Source organism: Equus caballus, chromosome 10 (assembly GCF_041296265.1).
Source record: "Equus caballus isolate H_3958 breed thoroughbred chromosome 10, TB-T2T, whole genome shotgun sequence".
NCBI lineage: Eukaryota > Metazoa > Chordata > Mammalia > Perissodactyla > Equidae > Equus > Equus caballus.
In genome coordinates this window covers 41,360,493-41,383,450 of record NC_091693.1, presented here as the reverse complement: position 1 = coordinate 41,383,450, position 22,958 = coordinate 41,360,493, and the positions used below count along the sequence as shown (strand labels likewise).

General features: G+C 42.2%; 1 pseudogene; it reads right to left on the bottom strand.

Moving 5' to 3' along the window:
* Positions 1 to 18,000, bottom strand: part of LOC100069484 (parafibromin-like) — an 81,331-nt pseudogene extending 63,331 nt beyond the window's left edge.
* Positions 18,001 to 22,958: the final 4,958 nt, after the last annotated feature.

The following is a 22,958-nucleotide window of genomic DNA, read 5'->3' as shown; positions in this document are numbered from 1 at the left end:
TACAACATCAGCCGATCAAAGAACCACAGTGCCTTCTGCGAAGGATTTTGGTAATATTGTGCAGCTATGGATCACACTTCTTTTATTTAATGAACCCGAAGCACACATATAAATGATCTCTTCAAACAGGGAGGCTTGATTCCCAGTTCACTGGGGAACGAATATATTGATTATTGTTAATGCATAGACCAGGCCCAATTAAATATTTCAGTAGAAATCATCTTATCAAAATAAGGACCTAGCAGCACAGCTTAAGGTAACTTCTTTTAATTTTCATTTGTTAATAGAAAGTAAGAGCTTGGTGTTCCAAAGACAAAAATAATATATTTAAAATTTCAAAAGAGTGATAAAAACGAAAAGTTAGTGCTATCATTCGCAGACTCATCTTGACCCGACAGGAGAGCATCAACGTGGCACCCGTGTCTGAGGAGGCCAAGGAAGGCTCTGCAGAGTGGATTCCATGCCCCCACTGCGGCCGTTCCTTCTTGTCAGCCATGTGCTAACGGTGCTGTTCATCTGAACTTGGAAAACAGTGCCACCTCCCTCCCCTAGGATGCGAGGCCAGTGCGGCCGTTGCCATGACTAAGGCCCTGGAAGGGGCTGGTGCATAATCTTCCCCAGAGAAAGGGAAAACGGCTTGGGTCTGGTTCTTGAGGCATCCTACCCTTTTCAGGCAGCTGGGCGGACCTCGGGAAAGTGGGGGCTGACAGTGAGGGGGGACTCTCCAGGGCTGCTAAAAGCGTGAGCAGTCTGCTGTGGACTGAAGGTTGGTGTCTCCCCAAAACTTACATGTTGAAACCTAAGCCCCAACGAGATGTATGTGGAGGTGGGGCCTTTGGGAGGTGATTCAGTCATGAGGGTGAAGTTCTCAAGAACCGAATCAGTGCCCTTCTGAAAGAGACGCTGGAGAGCTCCCTCAATTCTCCCACCACGTGAAGACGTAGCAGGAAGAACACCATCTATGCACCAGAGAGCAGGTTCTCCCCGGACACCGAGTCTGCCAGCACCTTGATCTTGGACTTTCCAGCCTCCAGAGCTGGAGAAATAAATGTTTGTTGTTTAAGCCGCCGAGTCTGTGGTATTTTCGTTAGAGCAGCCTGAGCAGACTAAGACACAGTCCGAATGTGCACTATGACTAGCAACAAGCAAAGCTGGGTTTTTACTTTTCGTTACAAGCATTGGCTCATTTTTGCTATAAAATATCTTCACTGTAGAAAATGTAAATCATAAGAATTCAGCAGAAAATATAAAACATATATATTCCCATTACTTCAAAGGAATAATCATTGTCAATATTTTGGATTTTGTCATTCCAGACTTTCTCCTGTGTATATATTTAATACTTTATGAAAAGGACACATTTTAAAGACTATTTTCAATTTGATTTTAAAATTCAATAGTATTTCAATGATATCTCTCTGTGTTACTCTGCATGCATCTACATAACTTTTAATTGTGGCATACTGTTATGTTGTGTAGCTATAATCTAATTTATTTAAATAAGACGACATTTGGTTGTTCCCATTTTATTCTATTATATGCCTTTCCCTGAAAAACATTCCTGCATTCCTTTCTTTCTGCACCCATGCAATTATTTCTTTAGGATAAATCTGAGAATTAGAACTGATGTGTCAAGGAAATGTATATATTTTTTATGCTTTTGATACATATTGCCAAACTGTCTCCTGGGGTGAGCAGGCTCTAAGATGGACCCCAATGATCCTCACTTCTGATTTTCCATCCTCAAGTGTGTGGGCTCCCAGTACTTTTATAATTTCGTTGTGGGCTAGACTGATGTCTCTGGCCAGCAGTCAGAGAGGACCGGAGACCTGGTACCAGCAGCGACGGGGACCCTGCCCTGGAGGATGGGGGGTTGAGCCTCCTGTGCCCGAGCCAAGCCCTCGAATGCAGCCTTGGGAGGCCCCTGAGCTGGAGGAGTTTAAGTTATAGTTAAGCTATACAGTTAAGCTATACCCAGACTCCTAACTCACAGAACTTGTGAGATAATTACTGTTTATTACTCTAATCTGCTCAATTTTGGGCAGCTTAAATAGCTTCCCCCCAAGACAAGCCTAATGGAGAGTCTCATCCGCAGTAGACTCATGAGTGCACATCTCCCACGTGCTCACCAACACTGTGCTTTAATCTTGGCCAGGCTGTTCGCATTTCTTTTATTACTATCAAAGCTTAATATTTAAATACATATATATTGTTTATTTGTATTTCCTTTTTAATTGAATTGACCTTTTGTATCCTGTGCCCATTTTCCTATGAAAAGTCTGTCTATTTTTCTTGTAGATATGAAGGGTGCTTTATATATTTGGGACATTGCAAATTCCTATTCCACCCCTCTACACACACACACACAGACACACACACGTGCATGCACACACACACACAGATCTTTTCTATATTTCTATTTTAATTTGATATTTTTGTTGCAAAAATCTTTTGCATCTTTATATGGTCAAATTTTTGTTCTTTCTGTCTTTGATATTGTACTTTATATTTTCTTCCAGTACTTTTATAATTTCAATATCTATAAAATATCTTAAATCTTTCTAGTATTTAATTTGGTGTAAAATGTAGTATTTATTTTGGCTTTTTCCCCACAATAATTAATCAGTTGACCTAATATCATTTATTTAATAATTCTTTTCCTAATCATTTAAAGTACTGACAAATTATAATCCTTTTTAATGTCTTATAGGTCAAATCCCATATTATTACCATTTTCTATGAAATTTTTCTTAGATGTTTTTATATATTTACTCTTATAGATACATTTTTAATTAGTTTATCCTAGTCCCCCAAGTTCAAATTAACATCTTTATAAGGGTAACTGTTCCCATCCAGGAATAGAGTATATCTCCGTTTATGCAGTCTTTCCTTTGTGTACTTCAGCTAACTTTTAGAGTTTTCTTTATAAAGATCTTGCACATCTCATTTTACATTTATTCCTGAAAATTTCATTTTGTGTTTTATTTTGTTATTATTATTACTGTTGTAGTGGTGGTGGTTTTGTTGGTAGACTTTAAGCTCCTTGAGGGGAGAATATATTGGTTGTGCTCATCATTACATTCCCAGCACCTCGCTAGCCCCTGACTCACAGAAAGCACTTGATTCCTACTTCTCAAATAAATGAATGAATTAATAAACAAATAAGTGATAAATTAGTCAATTATCCATTATATTTTCTAACATGTTATTGATATATAGGAAAGCAAAAGGTATGGAAATGTCATAACATAAAAATATACAAATGCTATACACATCTAATTACCATTAAAAATCTACAATGTGAGGAAACAATACTTAGAACTTATAAGAAAAGGGGAACAAAAATACAATCCCTACTATACAAAGAGTTCTTTCAAATCAGAAAGATAACACCGACAAAGTGGGCAAAAGACATTAGTAGGTAATTTACAGTAGAAAAAATGCAAATACCCAATATCTGTATGGGAAGGAAAAAAGACATGCAAATGAAAACAATAGGAGCTATTATTTGTAAAAGCGTATGGAAAAGATTTTAAAGTTTGATGATAAAAGCCAGTTTTGTCATGGGCAGAGAAACAAGTAGTTTTCTGCATTATTGGCAGTTAGAGTTTTAAACTGGGACAGTCCCTCTGGAGGGCAGTTTAGAAATACAAGTCAAAATTCAAACTGAGCTGATTTGTAGATACAGCCATTCTACTTCCGGTAATTCAATTCTAATTTTACCTTCACCTTAATTTAAATCTTTAATTTATATTAAAATAATTACATAGGAATATACATTTAGAAGAAATTAATAAAACTAACCATCAGGGAACCAGTCGTTTGGATAAGTTGTCTTGTGGTCTCACACCAATCCATGTGAAAAAAGGGAGAAAGAGAGAAAGGAAGGAAGGAAAGAAAACATGAAAGGCCTAGGCCAATCTCTCGAGGCACTCACAGTTCAAACAAGATGCTATACAGACATAAAAATATAGAAAATGGTTAATTTTATGGAATTGCACTTCATATTCAAAACAAAACTAGGTCAACTGTCAACTCTCCTTTATCCAAAAGAAAGATAACTCTTAAATTAATCTCTTTCACATGAATCCAAGTAGAGAGACTGAGATCATTTCCAGATTCTATTTATCTTGCAAATTGGCTAAAAACGCAGGACTAGAACTTGAGGGGGCCAGGGGTCCATCTAGTAATTCCACTAACGGTAACTTTGAGAAAACTATGTAAACGTTTTTGACTTTCATGTCCTCTAAAATATCATTCGTCTCCTGGGACTCCTGTTTGTGGCAGCATTTTCAAATGTATAAGGTACTATCCAGATGGAAGGGAATGAGTAACTGTACATCCTGAGCGTACACGCAGGATTCTCTTCTCAGGGGAGTGATGGTCTCATTTCCTTACTTTTTTCTTTCTATCGGCTTAGAGGATATATTTGGGAGGCTCTAATTTTATTCAAGAGCATAGTAAGAAGTAAGGCACTTTTTAAAGTGGTTACAGGAGCCAGGCAGGAAGGCCTCTGACATGCAACAGGACCATGCAGTGGGCTGTGATTCTAGGACGATTCTGTGATTGAATTGTGCCACCAACTCCACTCGGTTTGACTCAGAACCAGTGGTCCAGGCACTGGGAGGCCTTTGACTCTCCTTGGAGGAGAATAGAGTTGAGGCACTCTCTGGTGAAGAGGTCCACTTCATGGGTGGGCAACTGGGCCTTGGCCCTAAGGGCCCTGTGCTTGGTGTAATGCTCTGCAGTTGCCGTCTTGAAACTCACGTTTTTACCAGGAGGCCCTGCATGTTCGCCTTGCACTGGACCCTGCAAATTATGTAGCTGGTCCTACTAATAAAGGATGTTTCCTCAGGGGTACTTACAAACCAAAGTAATCTCATTCACTTCATTTGAAATCGTCCCTCCAACCCCTAACGATAAGCATGCCTATCTCTGAGGTTTTTGCTTGACCACCAATAGTAGTAACTACAGGTAATCTACAGGCACCTGACACGTATCAGACACTAGGCATTTTATATCCATTATTTCTGTTCGTTTTCTCAGCATCTCAATTTGTGCTATTATTATGTACATTTTACAGATGTGTGAATAGTTAAGAAATGTGCCCAGGGTCACACAGCTGTTAAGTGGTGGAACCGGCATTAAGCAGATAAGAGCATCTGCTCCCATAGCCTATGCTCCGTCTGTTCTGTGCTGCCTCCACTAACACCTCCTCTGAGGCTTAAATGTGTAAAATGCATACTTCAGACCCCACATTGCCTAGCGTTTAAATATGGTGAGGGCAGGACAACTTTATGAGCCAAAGAGATTGGTCATCATTGACTCTTTTTCTCACACCTCACACTCAATTCATCAACATGATCTGTGAGTTCTATTTTTAAAATACTTCAGGAGTTTGACTTCTCATCACCTTCCCCAGTATCCACTCTTTCCAAGCCACAGTCATTCCTTTCCTGGACAACATATGCTTCTGTTATTTCTGAACACCAGAGCACCTTTAAAATGTGAGTGAGGTTGTGTTTCCCCTCTGTGCGACGGTCTCCCATCTCATTCAGAATAAAATTCCTCCTGTGTGTGGCCCTAAGTAACGTGACCTCATCTGCCACCACTGCCCAACTTGCTTATTCTGCTCTAACCTCACCAGCCTTTTACTTGTTCCTCAGAACAAAACAAAACCACCAGAAACTTTCTTCTCCCAGTTCTCCACGTGGAACACTCGATCCATCACTTCCTGCACGTCTCTGCTCAGATGTCCTCTTACACAAAGGCCTTTTCTGACAGCTCTTCTAAGAGAGAGGCCCTCTCCTATCACATTTCATCTCCTTACCCTGCTTTATTGTCTCCTTATCACATCTGTTATATAAACGGTTCAAAGATGGCCTCTTTGTGTTGCCCCGTAGGTTGTCTATTTCTTCACTGCAGGCTGAGCCCCATCCAATTATTTTAAAAATAGACCAGACATGCAGATTTTCAGATGTTTAGAGCCTGCCTGCTTTGCATACCCCTCAAAACCTCACCTGACTTTTGTTACTCATTGATAAGACAGGGCAGTATAGTTATAAGGCCACAAGCTGCTGCCGCCCTTGGGAACTCTCTGACCCAGACACTGCTCGCCATACTGCTGAGCGACCTCACCTGGACATATAAGCCCCCTTTCCAATCCCACCTCCACTAGGAGTTCCCTCCGCCCCTTCTGGACAGTGGCCTCCTCACCACAAATCTCTGGACAGTCTCACACTGTGAGGGACTCCCCTTCTCATGCAACCCCATGTAAGCATCACCCAATAAAGCTTGTTGTGTGTTACTGCCTCTCTCATTGTCATGTCTTTTTCCTTGATCAGCCCCCAGATCCCTCGAACTCAACCCCTACAAGCTACCACCCTTATGTCTTTTCTGTCTCCCCTTAATGGAACCTGAGTCTCAGAGAGCAGGGCCTATGTTGTGTTCACTGAGGTGTCCCCTGCAACGTCTCCACATTGCTAGTAGGCATTAAACACATATTTGTTGAAGTGGCAAATGAATGACTGAATCATCACTGTTCTTCCTTTCCTTTCCACCCAGTTGCACTCTTTTATACTCATGCATCATAACCTTGTAACAATGAATTCTCTTTCACAAGATAGCAGAAGAGATGCCAGCATTATTGTGGAGAAAGGTAAGGAGACTTGCAATAGGGAAGCCACTCCCAGATAAAGGAAACTAGATCGAAATCTTACCACACTCAGTTCTAGCTTGAGATTTCCATCCTCCACCTTGCCATTCCCAGCAATACTCCCTTCCTTAAAGTCAGGAGTTGGCACAAGAGAAATGGAGGTTGCCAGCTCACCAAGCTTCTGCTACACTCTCTGTGGCTTCAACCTCAACACCCCCACAGTCCCTCTCACCAAGATTTATATAAATACAGATAGGCCTCATCCTCTTAGAAGAGAACAAAATAATCCACTTCTTAGGGACCGGCCCCATGGCTGAGTGGTGAAGTTCGCGCACTCCACTGCGGTGGCCCAGGGTTTTGCTGGTTCGGATCCTGGGAGCGGACATGGCACCGCTCATCAGGCCACGTTGAGGCGGCATCCCATATGCCACAACTAGAAGGACCTGCAACTAAGATATACAACTATGTACCAAGGGGGATTTGGGGAATTAAAACAGGAAAAAGAAAATAACAATCCACCTCTTATAAGAGAAATTGGTGGGGAATTTAAGGTGCCTACCATCTGTAAGTGCAGTTTTGTTTGTCCTGTAATATTCACTGGCAGGCCTTCATGCCTCCCTTACTGCTTTAGGGAGAATGTTGAATTCTACTGTGCATTTGTTGGTAAAGCATGAGAGAAATTTCCTACACTATTCAATATAGTACGAACACCGCTTTCACAGGAACACAGTTGTAGCTGTGGTTTACTTGGGGATGCACCGTGCGTCAGCCCACACCAGGCTGTTTTCAGCAATTCACTCCCAAGGCCACACTCTTGACTTTGTCATCAGTTTGAATAATTCTACCAATGACATCTTAAATTCTAACCCAGATACCCATTGCTTATCCACAGAATCCTCACACCTCTCCCACTCTGACAACTTCTACCAAGCCTCTTTTCCATCTTGTCAAGACCTCCAAGTTCCTTCCACTCTCCTTGGGTACCTGGAACACAGGATAATTCCCTAACAGCAGATCCTTGAACCATGCTTCAGTTTCCTTCCATTTCTTCCCCCACGACCCCTCCGCCACTCCTGCACTGCACTTTCTTGCCCAAACCACCTCATTGCTTTCTCTTTTCCTGTTCCAGCATCCATTATACCCTAGGAGTGACATTAGCAAGCCAGGCAGTTAATTCACCACTCTCTTGGCTGGATTGCTGCCCCCACCCAGTGAACTTCCATCTCCGCTTTCAAGTCTTTGCGGATAATGAGGACTTCCCCAAACACTTGATTTAGAATTTTAAGTCATAGTTCCCCCCGACAACAACATCTGATACCTCTTATCCTGATCTATCATTTCCATACTGCGTATCACCTTCTAGCATTCCATTCCACTTACTAATTAATTATATTTTCTCTTTATTTTCAGTCTCTTCCCCAAATAGAATATTTCCCAAAGGCAGAGTTCTTTTCTGTTTTGCTCATTGATATATATCCCCATCTATTGAAAGAGGGTCACCACATAATAGATGTTCATAAATAGTTAGTTCTTAAATAAATAAGATACATAAGGTCATAAATAAATAGCTCTGAAACACGTAAATGAATGAACAGTTTGTTTCAGAGATCACATAGACCCACGTACCCTAGTACAGCTGGCCTTTCCCCTGCAGTTTTCTTTCCCACTGCAAACGTACCTTACCTTTAATGCTTGTTTTTGGGTGTGACATCTATATCTATTTCACGCTGAAAATATGGAGGGAAACTAGCCCTTGGTCTCTAAATTCCTTTTCTTCCAAAAGCATCTACCCACCTAACCGCTTTCTCTTCCTTCTCAGAAGCAGAGCTGTGTGTCTTTCCTCCTTTCAAAGTCTGACCCTTCCAACCACGCTCTCTATCTTCTGCCCACCCAATTTTTTAGGGGGGAGGGCTTGCTCAGTCAATGTCTGGCAAATTGGTGGGGTTTGCACCCTGAATGGAGCACCCTTCCTTCTGTGAGAAGAACTAAGAAAGAGGGAGAGAATTTCCTCCACCCTGGGGTTAGAAAGGACAACTCTAAAGAGGAAGGGGCAGAGCTATGTGGCTCAGAGATTATGCAACTCAGGTAGGATCCCTGGACCCAGCAAGGATGATTGTGAAAGTGTGCCGGGGGAGGGTGCCAAGACTGGAGGTTTAGGCAGCAGATTACTCAGCCACCATGGGGCAGGTCTCAGAGAGAGACCCCTCAATGCAGTGGCTCAGGAGAGACTCCAGGGGAGAGGCAGGACCCAGATCTCCAAACTTCTTTTCTTCCTAAGGTAGCAGCTGCACCAAAGCCAGGGAGAGATGGAACCCACCAGAAGTCCCCCAGGAGTGTAGTGTTAACTACCTGGGCCCACCTCCTCCCCACGCTCCAAGGTCAGGGACAGCAACGACTGCTGGAGAATCAGTGCCACCTTGTGGCCACAACAGCACAGGATGCCCCTGCAGACAGAGCTGGCTGCTCCACTCTGCTTCCTACCACTGTACTCCGGAACAGGTAATCCCCGGTTTGAGGAGTGTTTAGTTTGATCGCGGGAGGTGGAGGAGGGAAGGGATAACCTGGAAAGGAAGACAGGTGTTATTGCAATAGCCAAATGGAGACTTCAGCCATTTTGAATATGGAAGGAGATGTGACATTTTATACCAGTCACCCTGGTAAAAAATGGCGCATATTCACAGTGCCTCCTCTCTCCATCTTCAGTTTCTCCTTTCCACTGGTTCCTTCCATCCCTTCTACCATGAACATAAGCCAATCCTCTCCACTCTAAAAAAGGAAAAAAGAAAAAAACTGACTCAATCTGCTACCCCTTGAAATCATGTCTTGTCTCCTTTTTTTTTTTTTTGTAAATTATGGTAAAATATACGTAACATAAAATTTACTGTTTTATCCATGTTTAAGTGTACAGTTCTGTGGCATTAAGCATTGACAATGTTGGCCAACCATCACCACCATCCAGCTCGGAAACTTTTCATCTTCCCAAACTGAAACTCTGCCCCCATTAAACAGTAACTTGCCATTCCTCCCTCCCCCCAGGCCCTGGCAACCTCCATTCTACTTTCTGTCTCTATGAATTTGACTACTCTAGGAACTTCACATAAGTGGAATCATACAATATTTGCCCTATTGTGTCTGGCTTATTTCACTTAGCAATTGTCTTCAAGGTTCATCCAGGTTGTAGCTTGTGTCCAAGTTTCATTCCTTTTCACGGCTGAATAATATTCCATCGTATGTGTATATACCACGTCTTGTTTGTCTGTTCATCTGTTGCTGGACATTTGGGCTGTTTCCACCTTTTGGGTATTGCAAATAATGCTGCTATGAATGTGAGTGTACAAGCATCTGTTCAAGTTACTGCTTTCAGTTCTTGTGGGTATATACCCAGAAACGGAATTCATAGAGTTAGAAACATGGCAATTCTGTGTTTAACTTTTTGAGGCACTGCCGTACTGTTTTCTATGGCAGCTATACCATTTAACGTTCCCACCAGCAGTCACAAAGGTTCCAATTTCTCCACATCCTTGCAAACGCTTGTTATTCTCTTTCTTTCTTTTTTTTTTTTTTATAATAGCCATCCTAGTCTGTATGCAGTGGTATTGTCTCCTTCTTTTCTCTAAAGTTGAAACTTTAAAACACAGCCTACACGAATTGTCTGCACTCCTTCCTCGGCATCCGCTTCCTGGAATCTGGACTCTGCCCTCATTAGCCCCTCTGCTCCTCTCCCCATGACCGTCCAGCACTTAGAGAACAGCAATGGCTGCTTTCTGTTCAGTTTCAGTTTGCCTTTATTGACCTCTCTACTGGTTTGGCCATTTTAATCACAACTCTTTCCTTGGCTCCTGCAATACTCAAAACCATTTTTCAGTTCATTCCCCTCCCCTACCCCTGCAGTCTTCTTTCTCTAAATTCTGCAACTCATAAACTTTGGCATCGCTATCCAACTACCCTTGCAAATTAGAAACTACCATCCATACTCAATTTCTCATCAAGACCGCTGACTCTATTTGCAGAACTCCTTTGAAATTGGAACGTTTCTCCCTATTTGTAAAGTCACTGGGCTCCCTAGACTTCCCTGAGTCCATCTTGATTGAGCCCACACCTCTGGAACGGTCTCCACCAGCCCAATTTTCTTTCGCCATGTCTACCCACCTGCTGCAGGAGGTATCTTTACAGAAGAATCACGTCATTTCATTACTTAAGAATCCTCTTCAGTTCCTCGGTCCCTGGCAGAAGGTGGCAAGGCACGCATGGCTATCGACAATCTGGCTCTCCTTCCCGACCTCATTTCCAGTGACTCTGCTCTGTGCAGTTCACATCTCACTATCCAAACCTCCTATGGTCCCCCCAGCTTGCCGTGCCTCTTGACGCTCTGCACCCTTGCTTCTGTCCATCACTGTGTCTGGAATATTCATCTTCCCTTCTCCATCCGATGAGCTCTTGCTCATCAATATTGCCTGATCTGAGAAGCCTTCCTGGACTGTCTCAGAGTTATTCACGCTTTCCCCTGAGGCAGTCAAAATGATCCCTGCTACAGAAATGGATTTATTCATTTAAGTGCCTATGAGTGATGCTATATGCCAAGCAAGTTCTAGGTCCTGCCGTTATGAGACAGATGAATCATCTGCCCTCAACTAGCTTGCATTGTTATAGAGATAGGGGGAGATCCAGAAAATAAATAAATACATAGTATGTCAGATGGTGATAAGTGCTGTGGAGGAAAAAGAAAAAGCAGGGCGCCAGTGTGGGAACGTTGCTATTTTCCATAGAGAACACCTCCCTGAGAGGGCTAGAGGAAGAATGGGCACGATGTGCACAGATTCTGGGGCTGGAGTGTTGCAGGCGGAGGGGACAGCAGAGCGAAGGCCTATGTGGCACAAGTATGCTGGTCACGTTCATCAGGGCCAGTGTGGCTGGCGTAGAGTGTGTGCAGGGAGAAACGTAAAGCTGAGGCCCGAGATCACTCATTCCGAAGAGCTGAAAGTCACCCCAAGTCGGTCTGTTCCAAAGCCCAGACTCGGTGTGAGACGGTGCTCCTTCAGCCTGTTGGTCATTCAGACACTGAAACAGCTATTGGGTGCCTAGTGCATGGCAGGCTCTATTTTAAATGTGGAAGATGCACTGATGAAAAAAATATACTAGTGCTCTTTTTCAAGAAGCCTAGCATAGCAAGGCAGATACGCACACATGTTGGTGCGACACAGTTTTAGGTACCCGGGTCCTAGTCTGTTCAGTGGATGCACAGAGGTAAATTCTACCTGGTCTGTTCAGGAAGTGCTTCACGGAGGGGTCAGTGCCTAGGCTGATCTTGAACAAGATTCAGGGGCCTTCTTGAAGGACATCCATCACACCGGCAATGCGATTATCTCTTTAGGCCTACGTATTCATTTCCTAGGGCTGCCTTAACAAGGGTGGCCTAAAACAACCACTAATGGGCTTAGAATTTACTGTCTCATAGTTCTGGAGGCTACAAGTCTGAAATCAAGGGATTAGGAGGGCCAAACTCTGTCTGAAGTCCCTAGGGGAGGATGTGTCCTGTCTCTTCCATGGTTCCTGGAAGTCCTTGGCATTTCTTGGCTTACAGATGCATCATTCCAATCTCCGCCTCTGTCTTCACTTGGCCTTCTCCGCTGTGTGTATGTGTCCCCAAATCTCTCTCTTTTTGTAAAGACACCAGTCGTTGGGTTTAGGGCCCACCCTAACCCAGTATGACCTCGTCTTAACTGATTACATCTGCAAAGACCCTATTTCCAAGTAAGGTGACATTCACAAGTTCCAGTGGTTAGGACTTCAACATATATTTTGGATGGACAGCACAATTCAATCCATGACAGCCTGTACATTTGGTATTTTTTACAAGAAGTGTGCACTAATTTTACAATCTGAAACGTGTTTTCATTAAAAATAACATAAGAAATCTTTTCTTAAGCTGTTGGATTAGCAAAGATTAAAAAGAACAGTGATAGCAATTAATGAGAGGCTAGCAAGGAACAAGAACTCCCCCACTGAGGAGCGTACAGGATTAGTTCAGTGTTTGCGAAGGGCAGAGTGTAAATAAGTTTTAAAATTTTGAACGAGCACACATACCCTTTGACCAGGGATTCCACTTCTGAACATTTAAATGAAGGAAATGGACAAATACTTGAAAGAATGTGTACGAGGATATTCACTACAGTGTGGTTTTATCTAACAAGTGACAAATTGGAACCTACTTAAAATGGTTATTTTTTTAAAACAGGTTATCAAACAGTATTTTTGTAAGAGAGAGGGTGTGTGTGTGTGTGTGTGTGTTTACAGAGAAAAAGGTATGGAAGGATATCCATCAGAATATAAATACCCACAGTGCACAGTGACTAAATGTTAAAGGTGGGGGGGGGGGAGGCCCAGATTACCCGATCCTTTCCTGAAATTGTTGTGCCTGCCCTAATGCCACCACCCGTCCTCCTCTGGAGGGCTGGTCCCAGCCCTCTCCTGGTGGTTCCCGACCCACCTGCCATGGCTTCGCTAAAGAGCTGGGATGGGGCAACATGTTCACCCACCCCACTTCTAGGTTTATTTCCAGGTAGTGGGTTTTTAGGTAATCTTTATTTCTTTATTTTACTTCTCTGTACTTTTTGAATTCCTTTTTTTGAAACAAAAATGTGCTATTTTTATAATAAGAGAAAGCACTTATAGTCTTTTGAAAAAAGAGATGCGTAGGTGTTTACCAGGCATGTGGGGTAAGGCATTCCAGGCAAAGGGAGCGGCAGAAGCACAGATAGCTGGAAGGGCAGTGGAGGATAGGGTGACATTTTAGGTAAAGTGTCATTCCATTGGCAAGATTAGAGTGTAGATTACAGTGAGGGAAGAGGCCTAGAGAAATCAGCAGGGGCGAGATGTGGGAGGCTCCGCCGGCCATGCTGTTTGCCTTCTTACACAGGCTGTGGGAGAGAGGGACTTTAGACAGGTGAGATAACTGATCAGAGATCGCTTTAGAAACAAGACTCAGACGTATGCGGCAAATAGATAAGGAGGGAGAAGATGAGACTGGGTGAAAGTTGGGAGACTGTTGCCAAAAGCCCAGGCCATACTCAGGGCCTGAGACAGGGATACAGGGTAGAGAGAAGTAAATGGATATAGGAGGTGTTAAGAATAGGAATTGACAGGACCAAGCAATTGCTGGTCTACTGAGGGGAAGGAAATGAGGAGGTATTTGGCTTGAGTGCCTTAGTAGATGGTGGTGTCAATCACTGAATGAAGGAAGGGAGGAGGAGGAGCAGATTGCGGGGAAAGTCCATGAGTTCACTTTGGGCAATGTTAGGTGCTGGGATTCTGGGAGCCAACCAAGAGGAGAGAGCAGCTAGTAATTACATGTACAGGCAGAGAGTTCATGAGGGAGCTCTAGGCTGAAGATAGAAATGTTTCGGAGAGCAGATGGGTAGTGGCCGAAGTCATGGGAGCGGATGGGGTGCCCAGGAAGAGGAGAGTAATAAGGAGAGAAGAGACTTCAGGGCAAAATCCTAGAGTATCATTTAGACTTCTTTAGTTCCAAGAAATAGAAACCAAATCTAATAAATATAAGCAATAGATAACAAAAGAACTATTGGAAGCCTGCTGAGTAGGTCACAGAATAAATAGCTGAATAACCAGACCTCAGGGAAGACAGGAAAGAAGGGAGCTCCAGGGTCTCTGGGCAGAATCTGTGGCTGCTATACCAAGAATACCATAGACTGCGTAGCTCAGACAACAGACATTTATTTCTCACACTTCTGAAGACTGGGAAGCCAGATCAGGCTCCCAGCCTGGTTGGGTTCTGGTGCTAGCTCCCTTCCTGGCTTCCTCACACGGAGAAGAGAGAAAGGGGAGGTGAGCGTGCTCGCTCCCTCTCTCTCATATAAGGGAGGAGTCTCATCTTCTAAGGCAGTGATGGATAGGGCAAGCCGTCAGGAAAGAGAGGCTGGTACTCTCCTGCACAGGCTGAAACTGCTGTCCAGAGGCAGAATTTCTTCTTTTTCAGTGAAGCCAAAGCCCGAATTTTAAGGCCTTTCAACTGATTGAATCAGGGCCACCCAGATCATCTGGCATAATCTTTGTTGTTTAAAGTCAACTGATTATGGACTTTAATCACATCTACCAAACACCTTCACCATAACACCTAGATTAGCGTTTGGTTGAATAACAGGACTGTAGCCTAACCAAGTTAATGTATCAAAAAGATCATCACAAACATATTCTAAATATTTAACATGCTGTAAACATTATTCTAAATATTTTAGCCAGAACATTCTTTTGAGGTTCTATGGTTCCTCCTCTTTTGCAGATAAAGAAATTAAAACTCTGAATGGGCAACCAACCTGTCCAATGACTTGCAGCTGGTAAAAGGTGGCGCTGGGGTCTGACCCCGGGCATCAGACTGCACAGCCCATCAGCTGAGCCGTCTGCCCTGCTGCCTCTTTGCGGCAGAACAGGATGCAGTGCCTGGAGAGCAGAGGCCAGCTGTACTCACTTTTGTGCTCTCAGCACCTAGCCTGGCAGATCACAGGGAGCTGACTGTTGAATTAACTAGTTAAGGTATAAGATTTAAAATAGTCTGTATATACTCAAGGGAAGATCAATGAAATCCATTTAATGGGTTCCTCAAACTGTAAACTCCAAAAACCAATTTTCTTAATTTCTATTTAAGTGTTCTTGGTTTTCTAAAGGAATTAAGCAGTTATTTAGTTCAGAGCTAAAGATTTTAAGTAAAATACTTCAAGCAAGACTTTTTCCCTAAATTGCCCCTTTAATTTTCTACAATGTGGCTTTATCCTTTTATGCATGATATGAAGCCAAATTCCATATTTAATTAAAATTCAATATCTTTATGAGAATACAGGAGATATTTTCTTTATGAGTTCTTTCTTTGGAAACTAAATGGAACATGTTTAAATTTACTTAGTCACGAAAATTAAATTGGGGGTTTTCAGTATTTAACCATTTTACTGACATTAGCTCCAAACATAATTAAATTGCAAAACAAATTCTCTGTCGCACACAAAATTTCTTCAATCAAGAAAAGTAAAAGCAAACTACAATTATTCAAGATTATGGATAATCCAAGTGGAAAAACATCTCACAAAAGAAATGAGAAATGGGGCGTGTAAATCCTGTTGTATTCATGAAGATTCTTTTATTTATTTTTATTTTTTGTATTTGAAAATGCAGCTGTCTTGATTAGTGTGGCATCATTGTTAAGAGCACTGTCTTTGCTACAAGCCCAGCCACTCTGCTTCTAAGCAGTGTGTGCATTTCAAAAATTGACTGTTCTGTTCCTAATTTATGTTCCTCTGAAAAGTAAAAATCACATAAGTGTCTCTAGCACAGAGTTTTGAAGATTAAAAAAAACTTAACTATATGTACAGTGTTCATACCAGTGATTCATGCAAATTATTATTTAAATGCTAATACGGTCAAGGATTGGAAGACAAAAGAAAAACTTGATTTAAGCAAATATTTCTGAGTAGGAATTTGTAGTAAATGCAAAATAATTGGATTTCAGTTCATCTGCTACATATAGAAATCTTATATGAGGCTTCTTTTAACACTCGATGATAACCGATGCTCTGTAAGAATAAGAATCTGGCACAACCAGAGGCACTCACAACTAGGATATACAACTATGTACTGGGCGGCTTTGGGGAGAAGAAGAAGAAAACAAAAAGAAGATTGGCAACAGATGTTAGCGCAGGTGCCAATCTTTAACAACAAGAAGAAAGGCAGATCAAGTTTAAAAAGAAAAAAGAATAAGAATCTGAAAGAGATTAGGCAGATTTGAGACAATCCAAAACCTCTAGCACGTTAGAACTGGAGAGGATGACCGAGACTGCCTGGTCTCTTCCAGGGCAATCAGCAGGCGAGACCTCGAGGCTCAGGAGACACAGCAAGTGCGCTGCCCGAGGGCGTGGAGTGAGGGAGCTGTCTGAGAGGTGTGCTAACCGTGCGCCCTCCAGTCTGCCCTGTGAAGCCAGACGGTGCGGGGGCGAAAAGGTGTCATAGGCGAGTGTCCACGACTTCTCCCCGGCCAACCAACCCACCATCCACTCTTACCTCCTTCCAAGTTACTCTTTCCTCCTTGCCTCAGATTCCAGACCTACGCGAGCCCTCCTGAGACCCCCCTCCTCAACTTAGGACTCCTGCTTACATCTCACCCCTGTTTCCTCTTTTGGCTTTTAGGTTCCTTGCTGCTTTGGATGAGAATTCTCTCCTTCCTCCCCTGAACCTGCGGCCAGAGCCAGCCCTCACAGGGCATGGGGAGCCCTAAGTTCAAACAGCTCTATATTTGAGATTAAACTTGGTGAGGAAGCCTATTTGCAAGACTATGCTCAAGGTATTTCCCAATGTCAATGGTCGTGTTCTCAGTGTCTTGTGCTGCTGCTACTGCTGCTGCTTCTTTTTGTGTGTGTGTGTGAGGAAGATTGGCCCTGAGCCAACATCTGTGCCAATCTTCCTCTATTTTGTATGTGGGATGCTGCCACAGCATGGCTTGATGAGTAGTGTAGGTCCACACCAGGGATCCGAACCTGAGAACTCACCCCCTCCCCCCAGCCACCACGGAAGCAGAGTATTCGAACTTAAGCACTATGCCATCAGCCGCCCGGTGTTGTGCTTTCAAAGCCACAGAATCCAGGTTCAGACAGGCCTCTCAGTCCATGTCTTGAGCCCATCTTGTGACATGTGATTTACCTCCACAGCCTCCCTGTCAAGGGTTTGGTCAGTAGTTGCCTGACAAACCCAGTGCCCAGGAATGTGAACCCATTCACCTTCAGAACATCCCGACTCTTAGAAATTTCTTCACATTTTGCTAAAACCCTGGCCTTCTGAGTCTTCTACCAAGGAGCTGACGGTGTTGAATTTTACCTGAGCCCCGTGCTCCGGGAAAACACTCTCCTCTCCCCTTGCAGTCGTCCCTTCAAACAGCCTCTCCTTGCTGAGTCTGGATTTGTTTTTCTTTGACAGAACTGCTGTCATCTCCTCAGCCAGGCCCCACAGTCTCTCAGCGGGGGCATGGCCTGCAAGGGGGACAAAAAGAAATTCTTGAGTGGGGAGGGGGAGACAAAAAAGTCTTAATCTTTTCCTGTGTCAAGCACAGTTATACACATAAACTGATCTGTAGTATATGTGTGGTATTGAAATTTCATAGTGGGGGTGGGGCAATTAGGATAAAAATATCTGAAAAGGCTCCGCAGGGAGACGATTATGAAAAAAAGGTTGAAAACACTGCCTTGTCCTTTTTCCATGTCGGAACTCTTCAGATGTCTTCAGGCAGCTGTCCTACCCCTGCGGCCTTCTCGCTTCCAGGGAATGAGGCAGCTCTCTTCCTTTCTCGCCATTGCTGTTTCTGAGTCACTTTCCCTTCCTCCTCCTTCAAACCTCCCAACCCTGGCCATGCTGACGACATTGTGCCCTCTTTGAAATCCTCATTTTTAGGCCCTTATTTACCAGAGACTGGGCATTTGGCTCATGTCCCCTTCTTCACCCTGCTCTTGTCATCTTTACTGGTGACCGACTCAGTCCTCCTGCCTCCTCTCAATTCCTTGATTTCCTCACCTCTTAGACTCTTCTCCTCTGCCCCATCTTAGCCAATCTTCCTCCCCCTCCCCAGCACACCACCATCTGGGTCTTACTCCAGCCTCTGTCATCACCATTCCTGAAATTCGATTTCACGTGACCCTTCTCCTGTCTGCCACTTCCAGCTCCCCCAGCAGCCCGCTCCCGCAGCAGGTCTCCGTTTCACCAAGACCTCAACCTGCTGACCTACCTTTTTGAGCATCCACAACTCCATCCTACCTTCCCTTCCCCGTCCTACCCAGCTTGGATTCCGAAGCTTGGTATTATCATCCTTCCCCTGCCTTCCTCGTATTGCCTGCCCTTGCCTGCCCTTATTGCCCATCCCCTGCCTCCCTTGTCTGATTTACCTTGCAAACCCCAACCTTGTTTTAAACCAAGCTGGCTGACTTCTGTGCCTGCATCTGAGCAGCTGAATACTGAGGAAAGATCATACAACCTGGCTCCTGGGTTCACTTTATATGCCTTGCAGTAGGTCTTGTTACATTAACATAGTTAGGAGCTCTGATAGCCTCTTTTACGTGGATTTCCATCTCCTTCCCCAGGTTTGGGAAATTCTCTACTATTTCTTTTATTTCTTTTATTTTTTTAATTTTTTCCTTTTTCTGCCTTAAATTGGTGTCTGTCACTTAAAATTATACACGGATATATACATACCTGCATGCGGGGTGAGTTATTTACATGGAAATAGTACATATACTCCGTTTTTCTAAAGGGCAACTCATTTGCTACAGACTTTTAAATGTCTTCTTTACTTGTACTTTTTCATATTTTATCAGAGCCCGAATTTAAAGCTATTTCTTCAATCACCAAGTGACAATAGCATGCAAATTCTTGATGTGATATGCGATACAAAAATAACATCTGTTAATTAAATCATATCTGCAATCTGATCCCAAATAGCAAGCGAACGCCAAGCCCCTCCCCTCGCCCCTCCCTTGCAGAGCTCTATCGACATGTTCGACCCTTTGTCCACTTTCTCTCTTCACCAGCGCCGACGGCCGGCTTTTGGGGCTACGGAGCACAGCCGCATGAACGGGATTTGTAGACTCCAGTGGGTCAGATGAAAACAAAAGCATAAAATAAAAGAAGTAGATTGCAATTTCTGTGGGCGAGGAAGGTGGAGTCTGGAAGTGAAGGCCAGCTGCCTGCACGGGAAAATGGGGACAAGCAAGCACACTGACGTTAAGATCATAGTCCCCCAAATCAGGGAGATTTAGACATCTCAAGAGTGGTTGTTTTTGTTTATTTGTTTGTTGTTTCATTTCCATTCCACTGTTTTAAAAAGTACATAAAACTCCCTCTCCTCGATTTCTCAAAAAATTAAAAATAGAAACACTGTATGACCCAGCCATCCCACTACTGGGTATCTATCCAAAGAACTTGAAATCAGCAATTCCAAAAGTCCCATGCACCCCTATGTTCATTGCAGCATTATTTACAATAGCCAAGACGTGGAAGCAACCTAAGTGCCCATCAACTGATGATTGGATAAAGAAGATATGGTGTATATATATACAATGGAATACTACTCAGCCATATAAAAGGGTAAAATCATCCCATTCACAACATGGATGGACCTTGAGGGTATTATGTTAAGTGAAATAAGCCAGAAAGAGAAAAACAATCCCTGTATGACTCCACTCGTAGGTGGAAGTTAAACATGTGGACAAAGACAACAGATTAGTAGCTACCAGGGGAAAGGAGGGATGGAGGGTGGACACAAAGGGTGAAGTGGTGCGGCTACAACACGACTGACAAACAATAATGTACAACTGAAATTTCACAACGTTGTAAACTATCATAATCTCAATAAAAAGTTAAAAAAAAACACAAAAAGCCTCCCTCTCCTCACCATATTTTTTAAACAATATAAAAATGCCTACAAATATAGTGTGAAATCCTGGCCGGCGTTTACACATACACACACACATGTATATAATATGTCTGTGTCGTGCATGTCATTTAAGGACACTGCCATATGATTGGCCTCAGCAAATACAGTGCGCATCCCCCAAATTTCCAGGCAAATGCTTATTCCTATAATTTGCTATATCTGTGAAATGTAAAAGCCTAAAAATGAGAGTGAAGAGAAATATTTGATGTAATGCCTCTAATGATAGAGCCTAGGAGAAATTTTAGAACAAAAATGTGTAGTGCAATTTTAGCAACATCAGAAATCTCAAAGTTTCACACTTTGCTGACAGACTTTCAAGCCTTCACTGCTATAATTTTTAAATTTTCGTTGAGGGTTGAGTGACAGATTGGTGTCAATATACTAAAAACACTTGTGAAATATTTGGGTCTGCCCTGCACAATATTTTGTAGGAGGTAAGTTTGCCTTCTGGAGCCCCAGCCTTTGCTTTTGGGAAATTTTTCTCTGCACCCCTATAATGTCTTCTGTTTTCAAGCTTTATGTATTTACATATGAATACCTAATCTTAGAAAAGGAGCTGATAAATTCAACCATGATAAGGTACAAATCACTGGAGATTGACTCCCAGGGGTTAAACCTTAGCCAACACTCAAAAAAAACATGACAGTGGAATTTTGAACAAAATCATGATAATAGCCAAATTTTAAGCTTAAAAATGTTAGAAAGACACTGGCAGTTTTGCCCTAAAGCATAAGTAACGTCCATGAATGAAATACCTTGGCTAAATTTTGTAATTATAAATGAATATAATCTAAAATTTTGCTAAGATTGGTCATTTTAAATTCATATCAAAATTCCATGGTGAGTCAAAGCCTTTTTAAAAATCCCTTTATTCACTGTCGGATGCATGTGATAAAATATGAATGTGTGTTTAGATTCATTGCAGCAGTATTTTTTTTATTGTGGTCATAATAGCTTATAACGTGATGAGATTTCATTGTACATTATTGTTTGTCATACACCGTATAAGTATTTCCCTTCACCCCTCATGCCCACACTCCAACCTGCTTCCCCTGGTAACCACTAGTTTATTCTCTTTGGCTGTAAGTTTGTTTATATTCCACATATGAGTGAAATCATACAGTGTTTGCCTTTCTCTGTCTGGCTTATTTCACTTAACGTAATGCCCTCAAGGTTCATCCATGTGGTTGCAAATGGGACGATTCTGTTCTGTTTTACGGCTGAGTAGTATTCCATTGTATATATATACCACGTCTTCTTCATCCAGTCATCCGTCAATGGGCACTTGGGTTGCTTCCATGTCTTGGCTATTGTAAATAATGCTTCAATGGACATAGGGGTGCATAAGTCTCTTTGAATTGTTGATTTCCAGTTCTTTGGGTAAATACCCAGTAGTGAAATAGCTGGGTCATATGGTATTTCTATTTTTAACTTTTTGAGAAATCTCCATACTGTTTTCCATAGGGGCTGCACCAGTTTGCATTCCCACCAGCAGTGTATGAGCGTTTGTTTTTCTCCACAACCTCTCTAACATTTGTTGTTTTTTGTCTTAGTGATTATAGCCATTCTAACGAGTGTAAGATGGTATCTAAGTGTAGTTTTGATTTGCATTTCCCTGATGATTAGTGATGTTGAGCATCTTTTCATGTGCCTATTGGCCATCTATATATCTTCTTTGGAAAATAGTCTGTTCATATCTTCTACCCGCTTTTTGATTGAGTTGTTTGGTTTTTTTGTAGTTCATTTGTGTGCGCTCTTTATATATTATGGAGATTAACCCCTTATCAGATATATGATTTGCAAATATTTTCTCCCAGTTGACAGGTTGTTTTTCATTTTGATCTTGGTTTCCTTTCCTTTCTAGAAGCTCTTTAGTCTGATGAAGTCCCACTTGTTTACTTTTTCTTTTGTTTCCCTTGTCTGAGTAGACATGGTATTCAAAAAGATCCTTTTAAGTCTGATGTCAAAGAGTGTACTGTCTATATTCTCTTCCAGAAGTTTTATGATTTCAGGTCTTACCTTCAAGTCTTTGGTCCATTTTTAGTCTATTTTTGTGCGTGGGGAAAGATAATGGTCTACTTTCGTTCTTTTACATGTGGCTGTCCAGTTTTCCCAGCATCATTTATTGAAGAGGCTTTCCTTACACCAGTGTGTGTTCTTGGCCACTTTGTTGAAGATTAGCTGTCCACAGATGTGTGGTTTCATTTCTGGGCTTTCAATTCTGTTCCATTGATCTGTGTGTCTGTTCTTGCACCAGTACTTGCTGTTTTGATTACTATAGCTTTGTAGTATATTTTGAAATCATGGATTGCAATGCCACCAGCTTTGTTCTTGTTTTTCATCCTTGCTTTGGCTATTCAGGGTCTTTTGTTGCCCCAGATGAATTTTAAGATTCTTTATTCTATTTCTGTGAAGAATGTCATTGGGATTCTGATTGGGATTGCATTGAATCTGTAGATTGCTTTAGGTAGTATGGACATTTTAACTACGTTTATTCTTCTGATTCATGTGCATGGAATATCTTTCCATTTCTTTATGTCATTATCAATTTCTTTCAGTAATTTCTTATAGTTTTCTTTGTATAGATCTTTCACCTCCTTGGTTAAATTTATTCCTAGATATTTTATTCTTTTTGTCACAATTGTAAATGGAATTGTATTCTTGAGTTCTTGTTCTGTTAGTTCGTTATTTGAGTATACAAATGCTACTGATTTTTGTAAGTTGACTTTGTACTCAGCAACTTTGCTGTAGTTACTGATTATTTCTAACAGTTTTCCTATGGATTCTTTAGGATTTTCTATATATAAAATTATGTCATCTGCAAAC